At 36.9% G+C, this 13344-nt stretch overlaps 1 pseudogene; it reads left to right on the plus strand.

Moving 5' to 3' along the window:
- The first annotated feature begins 2585 nt into the window (after positions 1-2585).
- On the plus strand, positions 2586-2684 carry LOC132267872 (small nucleolar RNA R71; annotated as a pseudogene).
- The last annotated feature ends 10660 nt before the right edge of the window (positions 2685-13344 follow it).

The raw sequence follows: 13344 nt of genomic DNA on the forward strand, positions 1-13344 counted from the left end.
GCTAAAAATATGCAGGTTTTTGGGTTCAAAAATTTGTCTAAGTGTTGGAACCCAAGATCGATCAAACTTGTAGTTTGGATCAATCTAAGGACTTATGATCGATCTGAGAATAAGTTCGAATGATCGGACAGAGAGGTGATTTGGATGCAAGTGGATGCAGTTCAAAAAAATTTCTAAGTGTTGGATGCAGGTAAAAGTTCGATCGATCGAACTCTCATTTGAGATCGATCGAACTTATGCAAAATGCTCAATTTCAACATAAAAGTGCATGCAATCCTAATCACAGTTCCTAACAATGCATATGAACCAAAAACAAGTATCTAGACTTCGCAAGAAATGAAATAAAAGAGAGAAATGAGGGAGGAATAGGGTTTTGACACCCTACGAAACGTCTTGCTAGTCTTTAACGTCTCCAGCAAGACGTTGGGCTCTTTTAGCCCGGATCTAACATCTTGTAGTGCATCCCCTCCTCAATGGGGTGATAAGTACTTTGAACTCCACCCAACAAATGGTTCTTTAAAGAACTTGTTGGATTAAGCTCAAAAGACGTTTTCGGTCCTTGATCAAAACAATCTTTGGGCTTCACGCCCTTTAAAAACAGGATTTTGAAACAACTTTCTTTGGTTTCAAGGTTAAAGATGGACTTTTTGAAACCTTGGTCTCACACAAAAACTCAATTCCTTTACTTTTAAGATCATGACATTTTTCTACAACATTAATATCTTCATGCTTGTCAAATGAATTGGGGGTTGGATTAAAAATATTCAACTTTACCTTTATATGGCCAAATGAGATTTTCATTATCCCCGTCCTACAATTGATGTTGGCATTTGCGGTTGCCAAAAAAGGACGGCCAATGATAACGGGAATTTGGCTCTTAGGATTTGGGACCGGTTCTGTGTCAATGACAACAAAATTGACAGGAAAGAAGAATTTATCAATTTTAATCAAGACATCCTCAATGATACCCCTAGGCTTTTTGATTGATCGGTCAGCAAGTTGCAAAACTACCGACGTTGGTTTTAAGTCTCTTAAGCCTAATTTGACATAAACCGAGTATGGAAGAAGATTAACACTAGCTCCTAGGTCAAGAAGAGCCCGATTAATGATATGATCACCAATGATGCATGAAGTAGTAGGTGAACCGGGGTCCTTAAACTTGGGGAGAGTGTTATGCTGCAAAATTGAGCTCACTTGCTCGGTTAAGACCACTATTCTAGGTGCTTGGCTTTTGTTCTTTCGCTTTTGGGTGCACAAGTCTTTCAAGAATTTGGCATAAGCTGGAATTTGATTGATTGCATCCAAAATTGGAAGATTGACTTTTACTTGCCTAAACACGTCCACGATTTCATTGACTTTGGCCTTTTGTTTGTCATTTGAAATGAATCCTTTTAAGGCATCCGTAAATGGAGCTTTTGGCTCAAAAACCTTTTCAGAATTTTTCTTTAAAGTCTCTTCAACACAAGAAGTTTTCAAATCATTTTGCATATTTTTCTTTTCAAAATCACTTTTCAACACATTCTCATTTATATGGTCATGCACATGCAATGAAGGAGAAATATGATATGAAACGGGACGGGTGTTAACTTGTGGTTGCACCGATTCACTCTTTTCATTGGACACACCCACTTGGTTGTCCACAATCTTTCCACTTCTCAAGGTAGTTGCCGTATTGACATGCTCTATTGTGTGACCTTCCGATGAGGAATGAGTCTCCACAACACATTATTGCTTTTGTGGGGCATTCAAAGGCATTTTTCCCTTCTCTCTTGCATTCAAAGTACTAGCTATTTGTCCTACTTGGGTTTCTAGCTTAGCAATGGATTGAGAGTAAGAATGAAGTAATTGTGTGTTTGCCTCTAAAGTGCCCAAAGCGGTCAAAACTTTTTCTTCAAAAGCGGGACTTCTAACATTTCCTTGGGAATATGATGGTTGATTAGGAAAATGAGAATTTGAAAATTAGTTTCCTTGTGATTGATATGATGATCTAAAACCTTGGGAACCTTGGCCTTGTAGTGGAGGTGAAATGTACTTTCCTTGAAAACCACCTTGGGAAAGGTTTGAGCCCTCCCCTTGGTTTTTCCAAGAGAAATTCGGGTGATTCCTCCAACTAGGATTGTAATGATTTCCATAAGGATTGTTCCCTTGATTAGCAAAAACAGCATTTGCTTGTTCATGATGCTCACTTGGCACATGTCCATGGGGACAATTGGAAGTAGAATGTAAAACACTTGAACAAGTCATACATGTTTCATTAGATGCATGATGAGAATGGTTAGGGAAGGAAGATACTTGATTCACCGAGTTTTGGTTGATCAAACCTTTGAGATAATGATTTCATTCCGGCGGCAATTTCATTGGAGTGGTTGACTTAATGTAAGCCAACACTCTTCCTACCACTAGAATTTCTACCATTCTTTGAAAATAAAGTACGATGCAAAGAATTTTCACTCATGCTCTCATAAAGACGCCACATGTCATCCTCATGCCTATCAATGTAAGAGCTACCCATGGAAGCATCAACCATGCCTTTATAATTGTCCGATAAGCTCTCAAAGAAATATTGAACTAACTGCCATTTGGACATGTCATGATGTGGACACTTCCTAAGCAATTCATTAAAGCGTTCCCATGCCTCATGAAATGTTTCTCCATCCCCATGTGAAAATTCTCGAATTGAGGTTCTCATGGCATTGGTCTTAGAAATCGGATAGTACTTCTTCAAGAACTCTTGTTGCATTTCTGCCCAAGAAGTTATTGAAAAAGGCCTAAGATTGTTAAACCAATATTTTGCCTTGTCTTTAAGGGTGAATGGAAAAATTTTAAGCCTTAAGACCTCTTCCGGTATGTCCGTATATTTTACGGTGGAACAAACTTTAAGAAACTCATCCAAATGCTTGTAAGGTTCTTCACTTGGAAGTCCATGATAATTAGGAAGCATTTGAATGGTTTGTGGCTTGATTTCATAGTGATGTGCTCTAAATGGTGGCAATTGAATACATGTGGGTGCATTATATTCGTTAGGCACATAGTGATCTCGTAAAGTAAGGGGAGGATTAGCAATTGGAGGTACAACATGGGCACCTTGGTTGGAACTTGGCCTTGTTGTTGTGGTGGATGAACATATGGCCTTGGCATGCCTAATGGAACTTGCATGTTATCATGATGCACATTGGGATGAAGGATACCTTGTTGGGCTATGTGATCAAGGTCCTCCACATGGTCCTCATTGTGTCCTTCCATTGATGCAATGGATTGACTAAAACTACCTCTTCCCCTAGGGTTTCGAACAATGGATTCAAGATGAAAATTTAAAGGGACAAGAGTGGGTCTCAATGATCTACGACCATGCATGCACAATGCAACACAACAAGCAATAACAACAAACACTTCAATTCACAACAAATCAATAATTAACAAACTTCCTCCACATTCAATGTTCTCATACTCCCATGCTTAAACAAAATGCAAGAAAAGTAAATTGCCTCCACGCGGGCTCACAATTTATCTAAGAATTGAATTACAAGCCTCCACGCGGGCCGACGATTTAACTAAGGGATGAGTAAAGAAAAGCTCACAAAGGTCCTTTAGCACTTCAACTCCAAATTTATAGCTTAGCTTAGCAATTTTTAAATTTTTAGCGTTTTTCCTTTGCTTGCTTAGCTCCTTTGCTTGGAATACTCCTTTTGCTCTCTTCCTAACTCAATACTCCTTGTCAATCAAGAACAAACACAATAAGTAACAAAAATTGAAAACAAAGTAAAGACACGATCAAAAGAGTACTAGTTCCTAATTGATTCCACAAATACGACGTTGCCAATCAATCAATCCTCGGCAACGGCGCCAAAAACTTGTTGTGTCGCTTGGATGTCGTACCCCGAGAAGTTTTTATGAGAATGAAGTGGCCAAGTTTTACATTTATAAATTGCCACTATTACCTTTCACTAAAAATATAGCTAGGGTGAGTAGGGATCGTCCCAAGGGATTGAGTGTCGTACTAGGTTGAGAAATCAAGATTAGGGTTAGTAGGTCGAGTGATCAAAATGGTTGTTGGTTGGTTGGATTAAACTAAATGCAAATTAAACTAAGGTAAACAATAATGCAATAGAGAGAATAAAAGAGAGAGAGATCTTGGGGTTTAGAGATCACCACTAAGCATAGCTTTTCTACACCTTTAATGAATGATTAATGAGGGGAAGAACATGTATTGCGTGTGGTTGTTTCAACAAGCATGGATGACAAATTAAGCATATATTGTCTAAACAACATGGTGGATAGCACAACATATCAAATTAAGCCATTAATCCTTTCTTTAAGCTCACAATCCAAACACATCACAAGGTTAGAGATACATGTTACTTGCTTTTCATAAATATGGAACATCAACAACAAGCATGGATTGTCCTCCCATTTAACAACTACACTACAACTAAGCTAATGACATGAAATTAAACTAACTAAACTGAGGGAGAGGCACAATTGTACACACACATTTTGTATATCTGCAAATAGAAACAAAATATGGAGCAAATAGTAATTTATTACTTTGAAAAATTTGAGTACAATCCTCTGTAATAGTATTTTTTATAAAAAGAATGGTCCTCTGATTCGACCTCCTTTTTGTTGTTGGTTAGATCCAAGGGCTGCATGAGCTTGTTCTTGAATCACCGTGGAATTTGATGAAGAACGACACGTCATTAGATGCGCTTGTTGTTGATCACCGTGGAATTTGATGAAGAACGACATGACTTTAGATGTGTTTGATGTTCTTCGCTTTTGGGTTTGGATTCTGAATTTGTGTCTTTGACTTCTGAGTCTCTGGATTTCTGGACTTCTGAATTCTGAATTTGTGTCATTTGTTTCTGGACTTTTGAATTCTGAATTTGTGTCTGAATTTCTGAACTTCTAAATTTTGAATTTGTGTCCTTTGTTGAATTTGAGGAAGAACGGCACGTCTTTGAATGTGCTTGTTGTTCTTCGTCTTCAGAGAGGAGAGAATTTGTTGAATTTGGTGAAGTACGACACGACTTTAGATGTGCTTGGTATTCTTCGCCTTCAGGTTTGCCATCGGGATTTCTGGCCCTTTGGATTTCTAATTCTCTCAATTTCTAGACCTTCTAGATTTCTAAGTCTCTGAATTTCTAGACTCTGGATTTTTTATCCCTTCCTCCAGGCCTCTATTTATAGGCTTCTTGGATTGATAAAATGATGACACGTGTCATCTCCTGATAAGGATAAAATTATAACTGGGCCGGGCCGGTTATATTATGATAATTATCCTTAAAAATAATTATTCCAAATATATTTTATTATGAATAATTATCTTTTTATTTAACCATCTGGGCTGGGCTGGGCTAATTAAATAATTTAAGTAGACCAAACTTGGGTCAATTAAATAACTTAATTATATATTAAGCCCATAATGGGTCAATTTGTCAAAACCAAAGCCCACTAAATTTTAAGTGTCTACAAATTGCCTCCACTTCGAGTCCCAAGTTTGACAGGACTTGTCTCCTTTTTCAAATAGGACTTGAAGTATCCAACTTTTTCTTCTTCTTCTTCGTTTTTTTTTTTTTTTTTTTTTTTTTTTTTTTTTTTTTTTTTTTTCAACTTTGGATTGTAAGATTTGGTCTTTTGTTTTTCTATCCAACTTTGGATTGGAATTTTACTTTCATATTTAAACTACATTATACAAATCCAAATACAAATAGGAGGTATTTTGTTGCCTATATATACCCCCAATAGTATAGGGTTTGACATCAATTCCAATATTCTCTAAAGACTTATCAGATCACAACTTCTGAAGATGGTGTTGAATTGCGGCCTCTGCTCGAACGAATAATTGGTATGACTCTTCTTTTTTTCTTTTCTTTTCTTTTTTTTTTTCTTTTTTTTTTTTTTTTTTTTTTGTTTTTCAGCCTTTCCTTTTTTTTTTTCACCCATTTTTTCCACGCTAGAAAATTTTCACAAAATTTTTTTTTCTCTTTTTTTGTTTTTTCTTTTTTTTTTTTCTCTCTATTTTTTTTACGAATTTTTTTTCCTCATTTTTTTTCACGATTTTTTTTCCCACATTTTTTTTTTTTTTTTTCTCTTCAAATAGACAGTTTAAGCTCGTGTCAAGGAGTGCCATTTTTTTTTGGGGAGACAGTTTAAACTCGTATCAAGGAGTTTCATTTTTTTTTTTAGGAGACAGTTTAAACTCGTATCAAGGAGTTTTTGATTTGTTTTTCAGGTAAACAGTTTAAACTCGTATCAAGGAGTTCTTGATTTTTTTTTTTCAGGTAGAGAGTTTAAACTCGTGTCAAGGAGTGTCATTTTTTTTTTTTTTTTTTTTTTTTAGGAGATAGTTTAAACTCATATCAAGAAGTTCTTGATTTGTTTTTCAAGTAAACAGTTTAAACTCGTATCAAAGAGTTCTTGATTTTTTTTCAAGTAAACAGTTTAAACTCATGCCAAGGAGTATCATTTTTTTTTTTTTTTGGGAGACTGTTTAAACTCGTATCAAGGAGTTCTTGACAGTTTAAACTCGTATCAAAGAGTTCTTGATTTTTTTCAGGTAGAGAGTTTAAACTCGTGTCAAGGAGTATCATATTTTTTTTTAGGAGACAGTTTAAACTCGTATCAAGGAGTGCTTGATTTGTTTTTCAGGTAGACAGTTTAAACTCATATTAAGGAGTTCGTGATTTTCTTTCAGGTAGACAGTTTAAACTCATGTCAAGGAGTATCATTTTTTTTTTTTTTTTGGGAGACAGTTTAAACTCGTATCAAGGAGTTCTTGATTCTTTTTTTTTTAGGTAGACAATTTAAACTTGTGTCAAAGAGTGCTTGATTTTTTTTCCAGGTAGACAGGTTAAACTCGTGTCAAGGAGTGTTTTTGACAGTTTAGGCTCGTATCTGGGAGCACTTTAACTTTAATAATTTTCTTCAACTTTGCAAGAATCAGACGACAATCTAAGCTTATACTGGAGGGCACGGACTATCTCGTCGTCACTTTGAGGATTTTCTTCTTGCTTTCCTTGACTTAATGCCCCCTATGATTTTGCACTTTCGGTTGAAGTCATTATTGTAGCATGGTGTGTTTCTTGATGCAAGTCTTTTGAGATGATGCTTACAATGAAAGATGAAGCTATTTCGTCATCCGAGTTAAGAAGTATATTGTCTTCTTCTTCAGATTCACTCATCTCATCTTCTTGAAGGTTGTCGGATATATCAGGAACATCTTCCCTAGCACCATGATTTTCCATGCTAAGCTCCATGTCGTAGGCTCGAGTAACAAGCTTTTCAAATGTGCGAGGCTTAATCCCTTGTAGGATGTAAAGAAGCTCCCAACGCATGCCTTGCATACATGCTTCAACTGCAAAAATTTCAGATAAACGATCCTTACAGTCAAGACTTAGAGCTCGCCAACGGTTGATGTAGTTAACCACGGGTTCACTCTTCAAAGCTCCAGCATACTAACAGTACGACGAGTGCTATAGAAACGGTTAAGAATTCTCGTTCCATCTGCTCCCAACTGTCAATACCTCCAGCTTTGAGGTCTGTGTACCAATCAAATGCATTCCCTTTGAGGGAAAGAACGAATTACTTGACAAGGAGATCTCCGTCTGTACCAGCATTGCCGCAAGTCTCAACAAAGTGTGCAACATGTTGCTTAGGATTGCCTTTTTCGTCAAACTATTGAAGATTTGGAGGTTAATACCCAACCGGCATTTTTAAAATGTCAATTCTTTCTGTGTAAGGCTTTGAGTACATATGAGCACTTTGAGGAACGCCACTATATTGTTCTCTTATGTGATTCACTATCATGTCTTGAAGTTGTTGGACAGAAAGTGAGGTGATGGAGGCAGCTTCAATTGTTGGATTGGTGGACACGTCATTTTGATTATTAATTGGAATGTTCTCTGGCATAAAATTAGAATGAGGAATTCAGCCTTTGCTTGACTCAGCATTGTCATCACGCAATTTTAACTTTTCTGTCAGCGAGGCAATTTTCAGATCTTGCTCCTTGAGAAAGTGTTGTAATCTTTCAATTTCATGGGCCATAGTCTTCAATTGCTCTTCGTACGAGGTAGTACTCGTCATCATGACTGGCATAGTGATGGAGTCAGAAAAAATCTTTGGCCTTAGGTGGACCAGCCTTGAACTTGAAATTGTGACTGGAGCAACCTTTGAGGTTGTAGGAACCTTCCTCTTGCCCCCAGTGAGGTGGAACTTGAACTTGTGACTGGAGCAACCTTTGAGGTTATAGGAACCTTCCTTCTTGTCCCCAGCGAGGTGAAGGCGATATGAGTTTGAGTTGTTATTTTGACAGATTTGGCAGAATTGACTCTCATCGCATCGTGCTATCTTTTTGCAAGAACGGATGATTTGACCATGCTCCACATCATTGAACTTGCAGAGGTGTTTGTACCACTTGACGAAGTTGTAACCTTCTTGCCACCTTTTGTGATTGTATTGATGTTGTCTGTCATAACCGCGATGTCTTTGGTGGTATTCTTGTTCTTCATCTGAATCTTATTAGAAGTCATAGAATCTGACGATGAATTTGTTGAGAATTTAATGTAGGAGAAAGAGATGAGAGGCAGAGGATGTCCCACCGGGCGTGCCAGAAATTTGTACACACAAATTTTGTATATCTGCAAATAGAAACAAAATATGGAACAAATAGTAATTTATTACTTTAAAAAATTTGAGTACAATCCTCTGTAATAGTATTTTTTACAAAAAGAATGGTCCTCTAATTCAACCTCCTTTTTGTTGTTGGTTGGATCTAAGGGCTGCACGAGCTTGTTCTTGAATCACCGTGGAATTTGATGAAAAATGACACGTCATTAGATGTGCTTGTTGTTGATCACCGTGGAATTTGATGAAGAACAACACGACTTTAGATGTGCTTGATGTTCTTTGCTTTTGGGTTTGGATTCTGAATTTGTGTCTCTGACTTCTGAGTCTCTGGATTTCTAAGTCTCTGGATTTCTGGACTTCTGAATTCTGAATTTGTGTCATTTGTTTTTGGACTTTTGAATTCTGAATTTGTGTCTGAATTTTTGAACTTCTGAATTTTGAATTTGTGTCTTTTGTTGAATTTGAGGAAGAACGGCACGTCTTTGGATGTGCTTGTTATTCTTCGTCTTCAGAGAGGAGAGAATTTGTTGAATTTGGTGAAGAACGGCACGACTTTGGACGTGCTTGGTATTCTTCGCCTTCAGGTTTGCCCTCGGGATTTCTGGCCCTTGGGATTTTTGATTCTCTCAATTTTTAGACCTTCTGGATTTCTGAGTCTCTGGATTTCTGGACTCTAGATTTTTTCTCCCTTCCTCCAGGCCTCTATTTATAGGTTTCTTGGATTGATAAGATGATGACATGTGTTATCTCCTGATAAGGATAAAGTTATAACTGGGCCGGGCCAGTTATATTATGATAATTATCCTTAAAAATAATTATTCCAAATATATTTTATTAGGAATAATTATCTTTTTATTTAACCATCTGGGCTGGGCTAATTAAATAATTTAAGTGGACCAAACTTGGGCCAATTAAATAACTTAATTAAACATTAAGCCCATAATGGGTCAATTTGTCAAAACCAAAGCCCACTAAATTTTTAGTATCTATAACAATCCATCAAGAAATAAGTATGAACCATCAAATAAACCACAAGAACATAACATTAAGCACTGAGCCTTGAGAATCTCTAGATCTATAACATCAACACACATAGACATGCATCAATAACACAAGAAATAGAGACAAACACATGAACATCTATTCTAGCATACATAGACATATGGATAGAATGAAATGATCAATTGGAAGCATTAAACCATATAAACCATTGAAGAAACAAGATCTATATATATAAAAGTGTCAAGACATGAATCACAATACAAATCCCCTAAAAAATACATAAATCAAGAAATAGAAAGCATGCTTAGGGCTAACTCTAGCCCCAAGAAGATGTCTAGCCACTCATGGATGATGTCCTCCAACCCTCAAGGGCAAGCTCCATGGAAGAAATCTGCTCCTTGGTTGATGAAGAGTCTCCAATGGTGTCTCTAGCCTCCTCTTCTTCTTTGCTTCCTCCCTAAGAGTTCTCTAAGGTATGGTATGATATATGTGATACAATATGATCCTCTATCTTATGATACAAAAAGTAATCCTTATCCTTATATAGGTAGGTCAAATGATACCCAAAATGAGCTGGGGTCGTACAGCAAATATTCCCCAATGATTGGACAAAGGGCAACTTTTGTGAGCTGGGAATTTAACTTTTTCGCACTGGAGGAAGTTTGATCGATCGAACCTTGGCCTTGGATCGATCGAACATGACTGAGATCTATCGAACTGAAGTTGGATCGATCCTCAATGGCGGCTCCTCTTTGGATAAAAACAAATCTGAGATATTTTGAAGATATTTTTGGGAAAAGGACAAAAGTGGTTGGTAGGGTGGTACACTGGATAAGATCAATCATTTGGATAGGGACAAGATGTTCGATCGATCAGAGAAGGAAGTTGGATCGATCGAACTTTTGAGATCTTTGAACAGGGACAAACATGGCTTAGATCCATCTTAAAGTGCTGAGATCGATGAAAGTTGGATCGATCGAACTTTTCTTGAGTTTGATCGAAGTTGCTGAAGTTCCACCCTTTGCTTCCTTTTGCTCTACTTTGTTCCTTTCTTTGATTAATCCCAGAATTGCTTCAATTATACTCTTATTTGGCTAAGTTAGCTTATTTTAGGGATAAGTACCTGAAAATGGAAATAACACGAAATCAATACAAGCTAGTAAAATAAGATAGATAAAGGTTCTAGAATAACTAAGCTTAAGGGGTTTAAATACGCACTTTTCAGCGCTCATCATTTAATACACAACTGAAACTTTTTCTTGGAAAGTTAAAGTCACGTTGGGAAGGTCCATACATAGTTATTTCTGTTGCAACTTATGGTGCAATAGAAATACAAGATTGTAAGACTGGACAGTTGTCCCAAGTCAATGGACAGAGACTTAAACCCTACATGGAGGGTAATGTGCAGAGAGACACAGTTGAGGCAGTGGAACTTCATAATCCTATTTACTTAGACTAGAGAAGTCAAGTTTCTGTCGCGCTATCGACGTTAAACTTAGCATGTTGTCGAGCTATCGATGTTAAACTTAGCATTTGTATGTGTACCATAGTTTATTTTAATTTTAATTTTGCTATTTTAAATTTTTGATTTAGTTATTTTCTTTTCTAGGTTTTAGGTTTATTTTAGTCTTTATTTTGGTATTAGGATAGTTTCGGTTTGAATAAAATGGAAAAAGAAAATAAAATTTGAAAAATCCAAAAAGCTAAAAATTTGTCATAATGCTTAAACATATAATTTACTGCTCGAGCATCGGCAGCTTAAGGCTCGAGCAATGGTTGAGGCTCAAGCATCTGTATCACCTGCTCGAGCATTAGTTTCCAAAATGCAAGGTTTTAGGAATTTTCGGAGATTATAGGGATTTTAGTGTAAGATAATACTCATTGAAGATAGGGGTGGTTCGTCCTATACCTTCTAAGCATGCTAGGATGAGTAAGGATGATTTGCCAAGTGCTTGGAAAGAGATTCCAATTTTTTATGAAACAACCTTTGATTATCATGCGTTCATCAAGGATCCTCGCACTAGATGGACTATGAAATCTTTCAGCTACAGGCACTTTCTTCATCAGATGGTCCCTATTACTCAGTTAGCTTATCCTCGTATTGTCCATTTGTTTTATCTTAATATGATTTATAATAAGGATGACCTTTAGGAGCATAGGACTAGCCATGAATTGATTATTAATCCTGATGCTATTGTTGCAACTCTAGAATGTTATAATATGCTTCCTGAGGTTGTAGATGAAAGGCGTAGTTGTCTTGTTTTCACAACTTTCCCTAGAGTACTAATTGCTGAAAGTCTGATTCAAAAACTGTGTGATGGTCAATTCGCTAGGAGAAAGCGTAGTAGTACTACCAAACCCAAAATTCCTAAGAGGTTGTGGATTATAGATTCTATCATCTCTGCTAATGTCCATCCTCTTGGACATAAGACTATTAGGAATACTAATTTTCTTCAAGCACCTTATGCTATTCAGTTTGAGCATTGGTATTCATTCCCTAGGATGATTTTCTGTCAGCTACTAACATTTTGGTCTAAGTTTGGACCACATAAGGATATTCCTACACATGCGCTACCTTTTCCATATATAATTACCAGGATGTTAGAGCTATAGGGTTATGTGATATGTCACTGAGAGGAGTCGTGTAATGAGTTGCCACAGTTTGGAATGAAGAAATGGGATAAGGTGTGGAGACATATGCCGGCACATCTTCGCGATGCTGTGGAGTTTGGTGACGAGGGTTACATTGCAGTTACTGTTAAGAAAGAAGATGATAATGATGAGGCTACATTAGAGGAGTTGGAACTCTCCAATAGCCATACTTCACTGAGGAGGAGACCCGCTCTTGTAGCTTAGCCTGAGAGTTTTTCTCAGGCTGAGATTAGAGCTTTACAGGCCAGGGTGGCCGAGCTACAGGATGGTCAGACAGTGCTGTGGCAGATGCTGGCTGCGCAACAGAGTGTATTTGAGGAGCTACTTTGCCGCGCTCCGTCCGCTCCAGCTACTTCTTCAGATCCACCACCACCACCACCTACGGATTAGTTCTTAGGACTTTTCTATATTTTTGTTGACTAGGGCCATTCTTTTTGGCTATATTTATTTTATATATGATGTATAGCTGCCCTAAGTCTTTCTATTTAAAAGCATTGTACTAATTTTAGATATATATACATGCTTCTTGATTATAGAATCCTTATGTTAATATTTTCGTGCATTATAATATTGCTCTATACTTACTCCATATGCTTGATACTCTGATGTGTGTTAAAGTTTATTGATTTTGCTAGCTACTACAGATTAAGTTTGGGGGTGATTTGACTAATAGCAACCTTGGCTGGTTTTGAGGAACTACTATGTTGAAAGAGGAAATGCTGGAAATTCATTTTTACTCACTTATGCATTATTTTGTCCTATCTTTGTTGGTCTGCTTATTTGGTAAAATCTTTCTAACTCTCTTTTGTTCTCGCACATTGAGGACAATGTGCATTCTAAGTTTAGGGGTAAGGCTAATTGAATTTTTGAAATTTTGGAAATTTTTGCTAACACAAGGATATGATTTGCTGATATAAGCATGTGTTTGAGTCTGTTGATGATTATATACTCTGTTTGTAGTCTGAAGTTGGTTTAAAATGGTTTATATGCTAAATTATTGTGAAAAGGAGTCCTTGAAAATTTTTGAAATTAGTTGGCGGCCTGTGGTTCACTCTATTAGGATAA

The sequence above is a fragment of the Cornus florida genome, unplaced genomic scaffold (genome assembly GCF_030987335.1).
Source record: "Cornus florida cultivar Cherokee Brave unplaced genomic scaffold, ASM3098733v1 CherokeeBrave_3.0.0_Hap2_Chr07, whole genome shotgun sequence".
Taxonomy (NCBI): Eukaryota; Viridiplantae; Streptophyta; class Magnoliopsida; order Cornales; family Cornaceae; genus Cornus; species Cornus florida.